The sequence below is a fragment of the Talpa europaea genome, assembly GCF_964194135.1.
Source record: "Talpa europaea genome assembly, chromosome: 7".
In the NCBI taxonomy this organism is placed as follows: domain Eukaryota; kingdom Metazoa; phylum Chordata; class Mammalia; order Eulipotyphla; family Talpidae; genus Talpa; species Talpa europaea.
This window is the reverse complement of record NC_140074.1, coordinates 121,521,579-121,539,403: the sequence shown is the minus strand read 5'-3', so window position 1 is coordinate 121,539,403 and position 17,825 is coordinate 121,521,579.

Here is a 17,825-nt window from a genome sequence, read left to right as displayed (position 1 = left end):
ACAGTCATTGTCACTGTTAGTATCCCCGGTTTATCTTCACCATAACCCATCAGGGGCTGGGCGGTGGATGCGTTTGACAGATGAAGAAATAGATTAAGGACCCTCCCAAGTTTCCTGCCTCCACGGCAGTTCCAGTGTCTCTGATGGCAGTCTTCCCGACCCCTGGGCTGCCCCTCCTTACCCCAGACCTTCTTCTGTGATGGTGTCGTCCGTCAACTAAACCGACATTACTCTCCAGAGTCCCTACTGTGGCTCAGGTATTGGCCCAGCCAAGCAGGGCAGCACCCAAGAACACATCTGGGGGGTGGGGGTGGGGACCAAGCCCTCCACGTGAGCTTCTTGCAGCCGAAGACTTGTCCTTGCTGTCTCAGGTAAAACTTTAGAAACCTCAACCCCTAATTACCGCCTGGCACAGGGCACCCAGTGGTTTCCTGGTGGCTTGTATTGACTCGCGAAGTCTTCATAGGACATGGGTCTGGGCTAAATTTAAGCACCGTCACAGACAATTTAACAGTTTTCTGTGGGGGGGTAATTTAATGGTAAACCATAATTACCGATACAACTGATACCTTAATTCCCAAAACAATCTGTGGAGGTGTGTGGAATTCAAATCAGTCCAATTAGAATTCCATCTTCTTATAATAAAATACAGCATAATTGCTAATTGCCCCCCTGGCTCACAATATTTTAAGACAGAAAGTTGGTTTTGTTTTTTAATATGGCTTTTATTTTAAAGTGTTTGTTTTCAATCTTGGATCACTGCCCATGGGAGGGAAAAGGTCCAGATCTCTGTCCTTGCCCTCCCATGAGGCCTCAGTGCTTCTCCCTTGGTAGGAGCAAGAGGCCTGAGAATATCAGAGGCCCCGCCGATATCAGAGGGCCAGCTCTCAGCCCGGCCAGGAAAAGCTCTGTGGACTTGAGCACTTGAGTTTTAGGGCACTTCTGAGCTGACCAAGCAGCCTGATGAGCACCAGAGTCGGACATACGGAAGTTCCAAACCAGACAGTAGGACACAGGGCAAGTTATTTAACCTCTGTGTGACTCAGTTTTCTGATCTGTAAAATGGGTTTGAGAATTAATCTTCCTCGCAGGGTATGAAGGTTCACAGAGTGTCTATTACATAGGAAACACTAAGAAATGAGAATTGTGTTATTACCATAAATTCATTGCTTTGTTCACTCAATAAATACACCTTGAACATTGTCTGTGCCAGGCAGGGTTTTAAGTGCTAGCGATAAAATAGTAAACATACCAGATAAAGCCCCTGTCTTTGTGGGACTTCCATTCCAGTGGGGAGAGATGATGATAAACAAAAGAAAATATGATGCGACCTGGCCCTTGGGAGGGAGATGGGTTCTGGGTCACATGGTGTGGGCAAGGAAGACCTCTCTGATGGTGGAATGTGAGCCTCAAAAGCTAAATCTACAGATAAGGAAACTGAGGTTCAAACTTAAACTTTAGGTGACTTGCTCTTACCATAAAAGTTTGGGAATGACCAGATGGAAGAAACAGTCTCAGAGGGAGGTTGAGTAACTTGGTGGTCAGACAGCCAAGGCCTCAAAGAGGGTTTGAGAACACAGGGGCTAGAGTCTCTGCTCTCTACCTTAGCTGGAAGGCATCCTCAGGGTCATCTGGAGGTCACAGCCAGGACAATGGAGTCAGGGAGTTCCTGCTTCAATACTGGCCCTGGACCACCTTGCTGCATGGCCCAAAACTATAAACTAAGAACAGAAGACTTCTGGCACAGGGCCATTTCAGGGGTTGTGTGGGATCAGGGGTGTAAAGAACCTGGTACATGTGGATACTCAAGAAACCCCAGGGCCTCCCTGGTGGCGCAGTGGTTGAGCGCCGTGCTGCAAAGCTGTCCACAGCCTCTGCAGCGCTGGTTCCATCCCAGCTGGCCCAGGGAGGGTCCCACATGGCGTGCAAACCTCTCCTGCTGTGCCCGCTGCTCCCCTTAGTAGTGTATTTTGTCAGTCTGCCTGTTCTGCTCCCCACTCTGGCTCTGGTGAATCCTCTCACCCTCCCATGCTTCTGACTGTACCCCAGTTCTTGTATAAATAAATAATAAATCTTAAAAAAAAAAAAGAAAAGAAACCCCATATCTGTCTGGCTGCTGAAATGCAGCCCAGAGAGGGGAAGTGACTTGCCCAAAGTCTCACAGCAAGTATGACAGAGAGTAGGCAGGTCTTAGCCCTGTGTTCTTTTCATCCTCCTGGAAGCCAGGGCACAGCTTCTTCAGTGTCCAGGTAGAGAGTCTTTGCAGGGGACTCACTGACAGATCTGAGAGGAAGTTTCAAAGAAGGGAGGGAGAAGATCAAGAAAAAACATACCCTAATTTGATGTACACCTAAGTTAATACAAAATAAGCCATCCAGATTTCAAATTCAGTCATTCATTTAACTTCCAAATGCTGGACATGTTTGAGACACCCCCCAAGTAGCTGCAGAACCAGCTTTTGGGGTTGGGGGGAGGTTACAAAGAGGTGGGGGTGCTGGTCTGGAATGGAGACTTATTGCTCCAGGGTGACCTTCTGTTTAGAAGCTCTCTGGCATTCCAGACAGGCCCTCCCCTCCCCATTTGACAAATCCCACTTCCCAGCTGAGATCCAAGGGGCCTCCAAGATTAAAAACCTGCTCACCCACTGGTTATGGGACAAATGGCTACTATTACAAGAGGGCTCCAGGGGCCTGGGAACCCAGCAAGGGATGGGTAAGCACCTGCTGACACCATCTTACCCAGGGCCAGGGCCATTCACTGCCCACATAGAGGAGGGGGCAGGGGCCCACCTGAGCTCCCTGCACCTTGGGAGTAATTACCACTCTTTGGCCGCCCAATGCCCAGACCACCCTGTGGATGGGAATCTGGTTCCAGGCCCAATAGGACTTGGCTTGATGCTTAAGGGTTCCCCTTCCCACGACTGGGGCTGGGGCGGGGAGGGGGGACGGTGCTGGGCAGGGGCAGTTTGGACGCAGATTCAGACTTCTAGCAGCCTATGGAAGAAGCAGAGAGACTCAAGTACCTAGAAAGCAGGCTGATGGGCTGGGAAGGTTCTCAAGGTTTAACTCACAACTTTTGCCCAGTCTTCCTTCCCACCCCCATGCCCTCAGAGGCCTCCTGGATATAATTTTAGACTCCTGACTTCCCTAACTCATACCTTCTGTGATGGCGGGTGTAACTACTACACTGACCCAGTGAGTACCATCCAAACCCACCTTCCTTTAAAATTTCTTCAGAAAATGTCATCTTCCCAGTTTCTGACTAAAAACTCCTGCAGACCCGTGACTCTTCCACCCACTCTTAGGTAAACAAGAGTCCAAAGTCACTTTCGGTTACAAACCTTGTCTCTGTCCAGAGACTGGAATTTCTGGGGTCTGGGTAATATAACTGTAGCAAGACAGGCCTCTTAGAATAAAAATCCTGTAAAATGAAGCCATGTCTACATTTATATTCTGACACAGTTCTCTTTTACTGCCTCATTCTGCAAACTCTGATGGAGGGTCCATACCTGGTTGGTACAGGGAAAGTTCCAGAGATACAGAACAGTCCCATCTGGATGTCCTAAGACTTGTGCTAAGTCACGTCTCACAGTGCCTAGGAGCTCAGTGACAGCTCGGGGGAGGAAAACCCATTTCTACATGTTTGGATAACAACAGTGTTTCACAATTGTGTTTCACAATCTAAAGACCACACTACTCATTTTACTCACTACTCATTTTACTGATGGGGAAACAGCCTCAGAGGGATTAACTATCATGGCTGATAGCGCCCCTGTGGCAATGGGAAAGGTGAGCCCCCAGCAAGGTCTTCTAGCCTTTGGAGCTTGCTCTGCTTCTCCACTAGCCTCTTGCTTGGAGGATCTCATGTGTGGCCTGTGTGGGGAAGAGCGAGGCAGGGAGTCGGCACTCAGAGGAAGGGGTGCTGGATAAGTCCCCCCCACAATCTGCAGAAAGCAGCCAGGGCCCAGACCCACTACAGCCAGGGCAGCTGCAAAGCAAGAGGCAGCTTTAACTCCAAACATTTGAGAGACCACATCAGTACCCCGAGTGCTGAGCTATTACTGACAGGAGGCGCCTAGGGGGGAAAGGTTAAGATTTGGAATTGTTTGGCATGAAAACACTATTGGGGGGGTTGCTGAGGGGAACAGCACAATGGCTGCCAGCAGCTGCTGGCTCACAGGCATCCTCTCAGCCACCTGGACATTAGGAGAGACTCTATTTCAAGAGTGGAAAGAAGTCCTGGGATGATCCTCATTGGCTCTGGTGGGTCATGTGATCCCTTCAATCAGTCATGGTGGCCTGGGGATTCCGTGACCTGATTGGCCAGGGCTGGGTCACATGATTGGTCTGGGGCCAATCAAGGTGGGCTCAGTGGCCCCTAAACTACCTGTAATATAGGTAGGAAAGGACTTGGGGGTAGATGGAAAACCAGGAAAGAGGGCCTTGTGCAACACACCAAGAATTTCTACTTTACATGCTGGCAGTTGGATCTAATGGATGCTTTTCCCCAGAAAATAGTTACCCACATGGCTCAGGGAGAGAAATGGGTGGTGGGGAAAGTGGTGTTACCTGTGACTTTTACACATTAGGTGTCGATTCAACATGCATAGTATCTATTGATGTCAATTCCTTAGCAGTCTGGCATGACAACTGGGAGAGTAAAACTGTGTCACCAGTAACTTGAGGTACTTCCTCTTCCTCCCTGTGTCTCAGTGTCCACATCTGCAAAATGGGTCTTATAATAATAGCTCCTCCAAAGTGTGCCACAGACTAAATGAATTTATACACTGAGGGCACCTAACCTAGGGCCAGCTGGAGTGTCTGCTTTTTACCAGGAACTCTTGGACTCCAGGGGCACCTCTGGGTCTGGGCGCATGGACCTGCCGGGGGGCGTGGCCAGGCCGTGGGTGCCCCACTTGCACACTGCCCTCAAGCCTGGCCAAGGGCTGCTGTAACAGGAGGCATTACAAGAGGTCTCCCTTGAACCCCCCAATACCTTTGAGCGGCTGGGCTACCTGCTTTAGTCCCTTTTTGCTATACTCAGCTATGTCTGGTCCCAACGCTCATCTCTGCTCGCGGCTGTGGGCACTCGGACGGTGCTGTTCTCACCGCAAGCCACAGCCCTTCACAAATTACCCTGCGGTGAGGAGCGACCACATTTATAATTGATGAAATCAGGGGGCAACAGCTCATTGCTGAGGTGTTTAGTAAACAAACCCTGGGCCCTTTGGGTGGAGAGCAGGATGCTTGAGAGCAAACCAGGAGACAGTAAAATGAAGGCCCCGGCTCCCCAAGAAAGTGATTGAGTGGCTCCACCTGTCAGCTTTTGCTTTTATTATTAAACATATTCTGGAAATGTTCACTCCTACAGAAAAGTTGCAGGAGCATTACAACTCCCATATGCCTATCGCCTAAACTCACCCATCCTTAACATTTGCCACATTTGCTTTAGGTTTCTTTTTTGCTATGTGGTATATATCTAATCTAATAATATATACATTCTGAATTGTAGTCTTTTATTTTGCTGAACCATTTGAGAGTAGGTTGCAGAGATCATGACTCTCCCCCCTTAAATATTTCAAGGATATTCTCTTAGAGACCCACAGGGGAATGATCAGCTTCAAGAATTCTAACACCAATACAATGCTGTGATATAATAGAGTTCATTTTCAAATCCTATGATTGTCCAGAACCGTCCTGTAGAGCAACTTATTTTCAGTCCAGCCTGACAAACTTCAATTGTCAGGGAATGAGTCTCCTCCACCAGGGAATGGGTCTCCTCTATCCCCCTGGACCCATCACTGGCCAGAACGCCCCATCCAGTAGGAAGGATGAAGCCATGGCCAGGTCAGAAGACAAGGCTAAGCTTGGGATAACAGATGGGGCCAGATAAAAGCTGGCTAAGCTTGGGGAACCTGGAAGATTCTTTCAGAGGGTACCCAGGGTTGGGAGGTCAGGTGAGCAGGGAGAGAGACACACAGGTGCTCAAAGGTACTGGGGGGCCCAAGGGAGACCTCTTGTAAGGCCTCCTGTTGCAGCAGCCAATCCTGGGTGGGAGCTATGTTGAGGGGAGAGAGGGAAGAGACCCTTTCTGGCACAGGAACTGGGAGGAGAGAGACAGCCTTGTCATCCACTAGTTTGCATATTCACTTCACAAGCATTTATTCACTTACCACACCCTTGCTGTGTGCAGGAACCACACTAGGTACTGGAGGTAAAACTGGATACAGCCTACACCCCTTGGTAGTTATGTCCTGTTGAGGGATGGGATCATTTGGATTGTTGCTAATAGTTATTCCTCTCCTTTCTCCCTCCCTCCGCCAGCCACCCATATAGGCCTGTTTTGGGGAGACTGTCCATTCTCACACTGCTGTCATTAGACTTGACCATCACAACAAGCAGACTTGGCTGCAGCACGTTTAGGAGCTTGTAAGAGCTCCTTAAATGTGCTGTGAGATTTGGCTTGGGTGTCAGGTTCCTGCCATTCTCCATGAGAACAACTTGACCTGGAAGTCACCGGTCCAAGGAGTATGAAGAAATACTTTCAGGCAGAAACACTTTCGAGCCACAGCCTGCAACTGTTCTGCCAACCCCAGACTCACAACTCAGAAAACACAACAGTTGTTTTTCCTCCCTGAGCACCCGGGTGGTTTGTTACGCAGCATGAGTTCAGCAAGAGCTGACTAGGAAGGGCAGAGGCAGAATATAATCCAGTCAACCAGTAACTGTGCGCTGTGTGGGGGTGACAGAACAGGAGGTCAGAGGCTGCGGAGAGGGGAAGACAGTGGCCGTGCTGCTGTAGATAGGGCAGCAGGGAAGACGCGAAGATAAGGGAGCAGGGATCCGAAGGAAGTCGGAGAGTGAGTCATGGGGTTATCTAGGGTAGGATTTCAGGCAGCGGAAACAGTAAGTGCAAAGGTCCCAAGGCAGGAATGCTCTTTGGGCAGGAGCAAACCTGTGTGGCTGGAGCAGAAGGAACCAGGGGGGCAGGCAGAGGGGGTGTTGTAGGATAGGGGTGACAGGAGTTGGCTCAGGGAGGGCGCTGGCCCAGATTCTGTGGCAGGGCTTTTCCAACTAAGGTTCTGCTGGCCCTTTGCTTCCTGAGTGGACACTCACTACCCATCAGATGGCCCCTCATGCACCACCCCGCCCCTAGCCTCAGGCACACTGTGCACCAGGTCTTGCCTCAGTAGGTATTCACTGAGGCCCACTGTGTGCACAGCACTGCCCAGGGCGTGGGGTGCAGAAGGGTACCCGGCACACCCCTGCCTTCCCTGCGCTCCTCCTTCCTGCCCTCCCTGCAGGCTGGAGGCTCAGGCCTAGGAAGAGATGCCTGTGCCCTTGGCTGCAAAGCTTATTTTGTATCTCCTTGTTATTTTAGGTGAAGATTTTCGTTCCTTAATTGCAAAAGTAATGTGTCCATTGTAGAAAATACGAAAAACACAGAAAAGAAAGAAAGGCAGAGGAAATGACACAATCTGACTGAGAGAATTAAAGGCATCCCTTCAAAAGGAGGTGCCTTGGGCTGTTGGCCTCCACACGCCTTTCTTGCAGAGGGGAGCAACCTGGTTTCCCCAGTGGGCGAGGACATGAGGCCTGCATTAGGGGCCCACAGAAACTTGGGCATGGGCTGTGGAGCAACCGGCAGTGGGAACTTTTCTGGGGGTGGGGAACAGAGGCTAGAATTGAGTTGTTAGTGGAAAGTGAGGGGCCCCACAGAGGAGAGACCCACAGTCATGCAAGTCCAAAAGAACAGGTTAGGATGGAGGGCAGAGTCCTAAAACACAGTGGGACCCTGGCTGGCTCTCCATTTACTATGTGACCCCCCTCGGCCCCTCACCTGCTTGAGCACCCTGGGCCCTGCCACTCTCACTCCCTCACAGTGTCCTGGGGAGCAGCAAAGGCCACAAAACCCTCTATGAACTCACATCCTCTGCAGATGCAAGTGTGGCTGCCCTCTGGGGCACAGCCCGGGGTGCATCCCTCCTCTCAGCCTGAGCCTCTGAGGGGCCAGGACCACCCTTCTGCAGGCTTATCCCCTGTGTGCCCAAGTGTCACACAGCCCAGGGACCTGGGGGTCACAGCCGTGCCATGGGGGCCTCACATGTCTGGGGAGTAGGAGCCTGGAGCTCAGCTCCCTCTGGACAGCACCCAGCACCCCCCCTCACCCCTATGCATGAAGGAGGAGGGAACAGACAGATGAAATGAAGTTGGGCATCAGTCAGCAGCACCCCAGGCTGATCCACAGGAGTCCCCTCCACTCTGCTCTGCACCGCCACAGCACTGCCGCCTCCCCTGCGCTCTTGGGAATCTCCTGGGAGCACCCTGAGGTGCAGGCCATGGAGGGCAGACCCCATGGCCCAGTGAGGAACTGACCACCACTGCCCAGCATTGCCACCTGCTCCAGGAGCTCTGACCTCTCCCTGGGGTGCAGGGTGCTACTCCCAGCTCCTCTGGCCCAGTTTCTTACAGGCCGCTCCGGGGTGGCAGCCGCCCAGCAAGGCTATAAATAGCGTCTCTCCTGGGCCCCAGACAGCCAGTTGGCAAACACTGTAATTTGCTGAAAAGTTTGGAATGTGTCTAAAAATGAAGAAGGCAAATGAGACCAGCCTTGAGGGGGTGCAACCAGCATATCCATTTCAGAGAAGGGCTGAGGTGCTCACTTGGTCCTGCCAACCCCGTGACGAGGGCGCTGCCGGCAAGGCTTTGGGAGAGCGAACAAATGTGCATCCAGAAAGTAAATATTATCATTTCCACTGACAGTGGCCACCTCCTGTATTGGCCTCACCCCTGACCTTCCTGTCCGAAGGAGAGGGGCTGCTACCAAGCAGGGGGCCGCCATCGCTTAACCCTTTCTTGTGCTGCGCTTGCTGTTATACACCCAAGAGGACGGGGATGTCACTTTAGGGCTATGAGAGCTGCAAAGAAACCCCCCAAATAATTCATCCACCCCCCCCATACCCCAGTTTGCAGATAAGTACGTGGTTTGACATAGGCCAAGCAGGAGGCCCAGGGGAGCCAGCTTTAGGCAGAGACTGAACTCCCAGGGGGGCGGGAAGACTTGGCCACCTGACTCCTGCAAGGGGTCACCTCTCTTGGCGACTGATCTCTGGTCACACTCAGTGCTGGGCATGGAGTTCTGACAAGTTCCTGCACCTTTCTGACGTTCTGGTCTGAAATTCACTGCTCTCTTGGGGGCACAGCCATTGTTCTTCATGGCCTCTGGGTAGGGAGGCTCATCTCCCCCCACCCCCCAGACAAGAGGGGCTGGAATGGAACTTACTTCTCTGTCCACAAGCCAGGCGCAGGCTTTCTCCAACCTCAACCAGAACTCACGACCTCAGAAACCCCCTGGTCTCTGTGCTGTCTCCTAGGGGTTGATTTTTCCCTAAAGGAAGAACCAGAGAATTGAAAATAGTGGTCAGCTGGGAATCAGGAATTCTGAGGTGAAGCTGCAGGAGCAGCAATCTTTCTCAGTGATCTTAAAACTGTAGCCACATGTAACCATAGCAGAGCAACGAAAGTCCCACTTCCAGGCCATAATCACGTGCAGTGCCTGCGTCATCCTCTCTGTCCTCACAACACTCTACACACAACATATTCTTATCCCATTTTACAAATGAAGAAACCGAGGCAGAAAGAGTAGGCGACGTGTGCAAGATCACACTGCTTGTTTTTTTTTTTAAGATTTATCTTTATTTATTTATGCATACAAGAACTAGGGTCTAGGCCAGAGGTATGGGGGAGCGGGGGACAGGGAAGGGGATTAAGAGGATTCGCCAGAGACAGAGTGGGGAGCAGAACAGGCAGATTGACTGAAATATGCTGCTGAGGGGAGCAGCAGGTGAGACAGGAGAGGTCTGCTGCGCCATGTGGGTCAGCTCCCTGGCTGGGGATAGAACTCATGCCTCAGTGGTTGGCATTAGCTTCATAGCACTGAGACTTTAACCCCTGTGCCACCAGGGAGGCCCAAGACCACACTGTTTGGGGGGAAAGTTTGAAATCCCCTATGCTGGATGTTCTGAGGCTCTTCACGTCCTAATAATTCAACCCTAATAATTCTGCCTTTTGTGGCCCCAAACACAACGGGAACTAGTAGTTGCTACTAGCTGGTAGCTCCCGGTTCTCATCTGAGAAGCTTTGTTTGACCCAGTGGGCAAAAGCAGGACAGTACACACTGGTGAAGAGGTTGTACATCCAGTAGGAGCCGGGACACTCTGCATCTGCCCACCCGGGAAGGCCATTGCTTGAGGCAGGTCCGCAGGCCAAGAATTATGATTGCAAGGCGACATCTTGTGGCAGATTTCAGAACTGCATTTGAGAAAAAAAAAAACACACCACGGGGCAGGGGAATAGTGGGGTAAGGTGCTTCATTTCCAGGGCTAGTGGAGAGGACAATAAAAAACGGGAGGGAAATTTCATATAACTCAATATAATATAACATAATACATTAGTCATATCATATCATATAACATACTGTGGACTTGGAAGGTCATTTGAAGTATCTGTAGAGTTTCTAAAACACACAGGTGCAAGGGATGCAGCCTAGCCCTAGAGAACCAAAAACTCATGACAGGGAAGGGGATTCTACGTTCCTTATGCTGGGCAACTCTGCTGCAAGCCAGCTGCCCAGCTATGAGTGCTTTCAAGGGTGCTAGGCGGAAATCCTCAGTTGTAAGATCTCCAACTGGTGTCTTACTTCTGTCTGAGCTACCAGAACTTCTAGGCAGCCAATAAAATTAATTCCACTAGGAATTATTTATAAAAGGAACTTTAACTGCACTTTATATTTGATTAGTGCTTTATTAAGAAATAAAATGGTTGGGGCTCCCTGGTGGCACAGGGGTTAACATTTCAGCGCTATTAAGACATCGTCAGCCACTGCGGCATGAGTTCAATCCCGGACCAGGGAGATGACCCACATGGCACAGCAGACCTCTCCTGTCTCACCTGCTGAACCCCTCAGCAGTGTATTTCAATCTCCCTTTTCTGCTCCCCACTCTGTCTCTGGTGAATCCTCTCACTACCGTACCTCTGGCCTGTACCCCAGTTCTACACAAAAATAAATAAAATATTTTTAAAAAGGAAATAAAATGGCAGCTGGTTATAAAAATGTTAATATGGAAATGGAGCAAGTTATCAATGAAATTTAGTGCAAGGCTTGCATGCACAGAAGTCTTTTTTTCCTCTTCAATGCAGTGGTTCTCTTTTCCTCTTCAATGCAGGGGTGATTTTGTCCCCCAGGGAAGCTTTGGCAATGTCTGAGCACATTTTTTGGTTGTCACAAAAGGGGTACTATTGACATCTAGAGAGTAGAGGCTGGGGATGCTGCTGAAAGTGTGACAGAGCACAGGACTGTCCCTGTGACAGAGAATGGCGCTGGCCCAAGTGCTGGGCTGGCTGAGGCTCAGCGTCCTGCTTCAGTGAACACAAAGGGCTCCCCATCTTCAGGCCTCCCCGGGGCTGGGACTCTGACTCCATCCCCCTCCCCATCTGCGCATGGCAAGGGGCAGGTTCTCAGTATACCCCCAAATAACAGGAATGCAGGGAGACGCACTTTAAGGAAAATCAGTTGATGTGGACACATTTGGGAACGTCATGAACATGCTCACGCCTCTGTCTGCATTTCTACACGGCACGACCTCCTAACGCTGCCAGGTCTTCTCCTCCTGGGCAGGGTCCAGCCAGACCCAACACCACCTGGGAGACAGGTGGAATGGAGTGGTAAGGAGAATTCCTCTCCAGGAAAAAAACAAATCTCAGCCACTCCAGGCTGCATGACCCAGGGCAAGTCACACAGCTCCTCTGGGCCTTCCACTGTAAACTGGGGCTAACACACCTCCTCACAGGTTGCCATGAGGGTTAAATGGCATCGTGTGCATGAAACGTTTCACCTAGAGTTTGGCCCTGTAAGTGGCTCATTAAATGTTAGGTGTGATTGATGTTATTTTTATTCATGTCTGAACTTGGTTTTATGTGGCTGCTGTGCTGCCAGACACAAGCTGTCACCCACCTTGGACTTGAACATGAGTAACTATGAAGCATAACTGATGACTGGATTCAAATCCAGGCTCAGTTGCTTTCTGATCGGGTGATCTGAGGCAAGTTACTAAACTTCTCTGTGCCTCAGTTTCCCCACCTGTTAAGAAGCTGCACAGCACTATTCTGGTATCCAGCAGGACTCAAGAAATGTCAGCTTGTCCTTCTCTGCTCTAGCTCTGATAATTGTTGATTTTCACCTTCACTTTCCCTATAAGGCCTGTCTCCTAATCCTGACCCTGGCTTCAGATTCATTCTTTCAGGCCCACTGGCTCCAAGTGGATGTATTTGTCGCCCCCTGGCTTCCCCAGCCTCCCCAACACTCCTCCTGCCACCTTGGTGAGTCCTGTGCTTTGCAGCTAGTTTTCAAATCACTTGTCATGTACTTCGCCTAATTGATTCTTCCCAATCCTCCTGAAGTATTGTCATCATGATTTCTGTTAAGTCTGAACCGTGAGCTGGGGCAGTCAAGCCAAGCCTCCGCCCCCTGCATGGCTTTCTCCTACCATCTGTAGCCTCTTGTATCCTCTCTTACCCCCTTGTCAGATTCTCCTCCTGACCTTCCCTTGAGCTACTCTGGCTCCCCAGTGATCAAGTTCAAGTACACAGGTCTGGTTTCAACACAGTCTAGAACACCTTCCCCTCCACCTGTATTTCCTGGTCTTCCCTCTACTTAGCTCATCCTCCCTGCTGCCCTTTTTGTCTTCAAGCTGTTCCCCTGCAGCGTACCCCTGGAGACAAAAGATAATACCTGGAGAATGGAGCTGACCCTCTGCAGGCCCCGGGCAGTGGGTCCCCTCACCACACCTTCCAAAGCCAGCCTGGCCTCACTCCCTCAGCACTTCCTCCTCCTCCAGGAAGCCCCCCTGCCTTTGATATCCACTGCCTGATACCAGAATCCCAGGTCCCGGTTCCTGTTCACCAATAAGAACAGAGCTTTGAGGAGAAGGGAGGTAGTTTTATTTACTTGTCAACAAATGAGGAGACTAGAGTCAGACTAGAGAGTGAAAGACTACTGACCCGCTTCCTAGCAGAGTGTAGGGGTATTTAGCTAGAGTTACAGGGACAAGAAAGTGAGAGTGGGTGAGGGCCAGTCGCTCATTCTTGTAAACTAAGTGTCTGACTTGGCTGACCTCAGTTTGTTTTTGTCACCATCTGGTGGCCAGCCATCCTGACGCTGTCTTTGCAAAGTTCTGACCTTCACTTCATTTTGAAGTTTCTTTGTGCAAGGCCCTTTGTCCTCAAAATGCAAGGAAAAGGCCAGATGTTAAACATAAATGAAGGTTTGTTAAACTTAGAGGGGGAGGGAGTGTTCTTTCCAAGGCAGGAGAGACCCTGCTATATGGCAGCCCCTCCCATCCCATCCTGACCAGCCTCCCCACTCCCCACACACACCTGCACCTCCACCTGTCACATGCATGTGAGCTCTGTGTCTCTGAACAAAGGGCCTCAGAGACATCCATATAAAAGTGATCCAATCTAGGGTTAGGAGGCACACCTGGGAGGGCTGAGGGGCCAGGAGCTCATACCACTCATCCTCTCAAGGTGGGGGCAGCGATTATGTACCTACACCTTGGAGGTGAGAAAACAGATCGAGAGGTAGTGCTGAGGCCAGCTGAATTTAAAGCCCAATCTTGGCCCTCAGGCCACTGGCTCTCAGCCCTGGGGTAAGATAGAACCACAGGGGACCCTTTAAGTACCCCAAGTCACAGAGTGCACCAGACCCTCTGGGGATGGGACCCTGGCAACTGTATTTTTAAGGTCCCCAGGTGATTCTGGTGTGCAGCCAAGGAGAGAGCAGCCCCAAAGGCCAAGATGGCTTTTGCAAAGTTGCATCCATCACTGGGCCACCCTGAGCCTCTTCGCTCCTCTGAGGCCTGAAGGGATGACGCTCTAAATGAACACTGCACCCACCGAAGCAGCACTCGGGGGCTCCTTTCACCCTGTCTTTTGGTCACAGCTCCTTTTGCTTACAAACACACTAGATATTTTCCTTATTAATGATGTTCAAGCTTTATTACTGGACACCCCCCCAACCCTCCACTACGACATCACCCTAGGCGGCCCCAGTCTCTGCTGTGTTTTGTTTTCTGCTGTATGCCAAGCACCGCGAAGCACACCCAGTGAGCGTGGCGCACAGTGGGCACGCAACACACATCCCCTGAGCAGCTGCGTCACGGTGCCCGGCGCACAGCAGGCCTCCTAGCGACATCGCCAGCCACCCCTGCCACTGCCATGCACGGCCTCCCAGCCCAAATGGTTCACCTCCGCACCCCTCCCAAACCCAGGCCACCCAAAGTCCAGGGGATGTTCCTTTTCACTGGAGATGCACCCCATATGCCCCGCTTTCCAGGGTGCCATTTCTAGCCAGCTCCCCTGAGCCCCATGGAGCCCAAACACTGGCAGGGAGAGGGACGAAGTTTCAAGATTTCATTTGTAATTCTTTGCAGATGAAATGTCAGAAATATTGGGAAGGCAGAGTCATAAATCTGATCCTAATATAGCAGAGAGCTTATTAATGAAGAATAAATCACCAAGGGAAGCCTCCCCGGAGTGCTTCGCGGGGCCTGTGGGGAGGGCGGCATATTTATGTGCAAGTGGATCAGGTCTTTTACTTTCTCAGATATATGGCCAAGGCACATTTGTCAGGGCAGTAGCCTTAACATCAACCAATTATATTTTTTTCTAGTAAAAATTAATCTATTCTATCGAAATCTCCTAAGCATTTATTGGATTAGGACCACATCCAAAAGTGGAAAATTAAATAGACACACATGGCACCCACCACAGTGGGAGTTGGGGGGGCTGCCCCAGAGGATCCCCCACTGAAAACAGAATGAAGGAGTCAGAGGGACTCCCCTCATTGCACAGGTGGGGAAACCAAGGCCAGGAGAGGGGCTGTGCCTTACTTTAGTTGAACCAGATCGCCAAGGACCCCAAACCCTTACTCCCAACCCTCCAAGGAAGTCCCCCACCTAGTCCCCAATGGCCCTAATGTGAATGTCACCTTACCTAGCAAAGACACTTTCCAGGGGTGATTAAGGCTATAAACAAGGGGGCTTAGCCTGGACGGGTCCAATAGAATCAAAAGGGTCCTCACAAGGAAAGAGGGAGGTGGGAGAGTCAGAGAAGAAGGGGCGCAGCAGAGGCCGGGTGTGCCGGGACAGGTGGCACCTCTAGAACCTGCAAAGGGCACGACAGTAAATTCTCCCCGATCCCCCAGAAGGAGCCCAGTTTGGCCTGAGCTCCAGGGCCGCAGCTTCTCAGCCACTGCCCTTGTGGTCACTTGTTGGAGCAGAGGAGGACATTATGACAGTGTTAGGAGAAGCTCAGTGACAGGAGGCTGCACCTGGCAGTGTCTGCAGAGAGGGACTCCGGAGCCCTGAGGGTCACCCCAGGTCATCCCTGAGATCACGTGACTCCTCCTGTGCAGAGGCCACAGAGCCATCACCTCCAGGCTGCACGTCCCTCCTCAGGACGCTCACCCTCTGCGTTGCACTGCAAAGAGGTTGTCTCCCCTTTTCTTCATCCCCTGCTCTGCAGCTCTTCTGTAGCCAGAACCACCTCAGTCTTGGGAGAGGAAGCCCCCCACCGCACCCCAGAGTTTTTACTCTCTCACCTCTCCTATTCCCTCCTATCCAGGACTTTTCTTACCTCTGAGAGGCAACCTCTCCCCGACCCCCAGCCATTTCCCCACAGCCTCTGGTGTTCTCAGCCACCATCCCAGCAACCTCCCCACTCCCACTCCTTACCCCCCACCCCCCAATCCAGTCTCTGCAGGAGCCCTGAGAGCAGGGCCACCTGGGGGAACAGAGCCATTGGTGGGGAAGAGAGATGGTGGAAAAGAGGCCAGTGGCCTGCCTAGCCTGGCTGTGGGCTTGTGAAAGTGTGTATTCCTGGACACCCCTTACTGCCCCCTTTCCAGAGCAGAATCTCTTAGGGTAGACCCAGGAATCTCTGGGCAGTTATGGGGTAGAAGGGCCTTGAAGTCAGGAACCCTCCCAGTGTGAGCAAGTTCTTCAACTCCTCCAAGCCCCAGTGTCTCTTCCACCAAGTGGGGGGCCCTGGTGCATGCGCCAGGAATTAGAAAGATGAATGTACATTCATAAAGTACAGATGCTGTGGGGGCCCTGCCCATACCCCCTGGGGTACTATCATCTTAGAGTCCAAAGGACCTAACCTCTGACTGCCTGAGGGCCCAGAAGTGCCAGAGAAAGGACTAAATGAGTCATCCGTTCCCATTCGCCCTCAGCAGAGGCCAGCAGGCTCCCCCAGTGACAGAGTGAAGGGTTCCAACTACCCCAGCTCTCTCACCCTTCAGGCAGGATGGCGCTGAGGTGTGGCTCCCCAATTCCCCAGGGTAACAGAGCCAGAAGTCACTGCAGGGCCTTGGGGAGCGCTGAGGCCTGGAACGGCATGTAGCACTGCTGCTGCCCAGGGGCCAGCAGGGTGGGCCTCACATAACTCCACGGAAGTCAACTCATCCCTTCCCCACTTCCCAATATCTGCTAGCTGGGGAGAGGGCCTAGAGCCCCAAGTCCAGTAACCCCATATCACTGTCTGAAACCACCCGTCTGTACCTTCTCTCGCCCCAGTCTCCCTTCTCGCTTCTCCAACAAAGCAAACAGCCCTTCAAGACACCTCGGCCTCTAAATCTTGAAAGCGCCAGCCAGGCCTCAGCTGCCTGGGCCCTGTTACATGAATTCCAGCCCCCAGGGGCATTGAAGTCACCTCCCAGAGAAATCCCTATGATTTCATCTTCTATTTAATCTTTATTTCGCCTCATACTTTTTAGAACTTCAAATAATTTCTCATTTGTAGTAACTAGGAAGCCATAAATCGCGCCTTTATGTCTGAGGAAAATCAATTGTTATTTGACATTTTACCTTAATATTCCTGACTTCCTTCAACTGTAATAAAGCTTCCATCTGCCTTTTATTTTACAGGCAATTAGTAAGTCACCTTTTAAAAATTTCTCTACATTTTCTATCAAATGAATGCCAGATCGAAAGGGGAGAGCTGTTTTATGGGATTGAACTCGCTGAGTAGAAGGGGTTTATCTGTAGCCTTCCAGGTACCAACACTCATTAATGGCTTTTATTGATTCGGGGGCTTTTTAACCCTTAGCAATAATACAGGTGTCACCTGCCTGCGGCACATGGGAGGGGGCGGGGTGCCGGGAGGGGGTTTCTGAGCTCTGGGCCCAAACTGGAAAAGCAGAGAGATGAGTCCTTTGAAATGTGATCACTCTGGGCCATTCCGCACTCTCAGAGGTAAATCACAGCTCAGATACCCCTTTTTCCCAGAGAGAAAAAAAAAAAATTTTCTCTCAAATTACCCAGGGGAATGTGACATTGCTGCCCTCCCCCAACAGGATCAAAAGAAAGAGGCTGTTCTTGGGGTCCCAGGACTTCAGTGTGGTTCCAGGGTCTGCTCTGAGCCCCGGGATCTTGGACAGGTCTCCGAAGGAAACTCCGAGGCTCAGTTTCCCAAGCTGCAAAGTGGAGAGAAGACTCTCCCTGCCCCCCACTCCCAGGGCTGTGGGGATCTGCTCACTAGGCCACATTTGAAAGAAATGCTTGGAAGTCCACTTGGGGGGTAAAAACTAGGTCAGGCACTGCCAGGCACCACGGCCACAGCAGGCTTCTCAGATGCCTTCCTGAATTTTCTAGAAATGTAGCCTATTCTGTTCTGCCCCTATGCCACAGGGCTGCTGGGGTGCTGGCCTCTGCAGAGCCTCTAAGACCTTTGGCTGCCTCCCCAATTCAGCCCCAGCTCCCCTTCTTT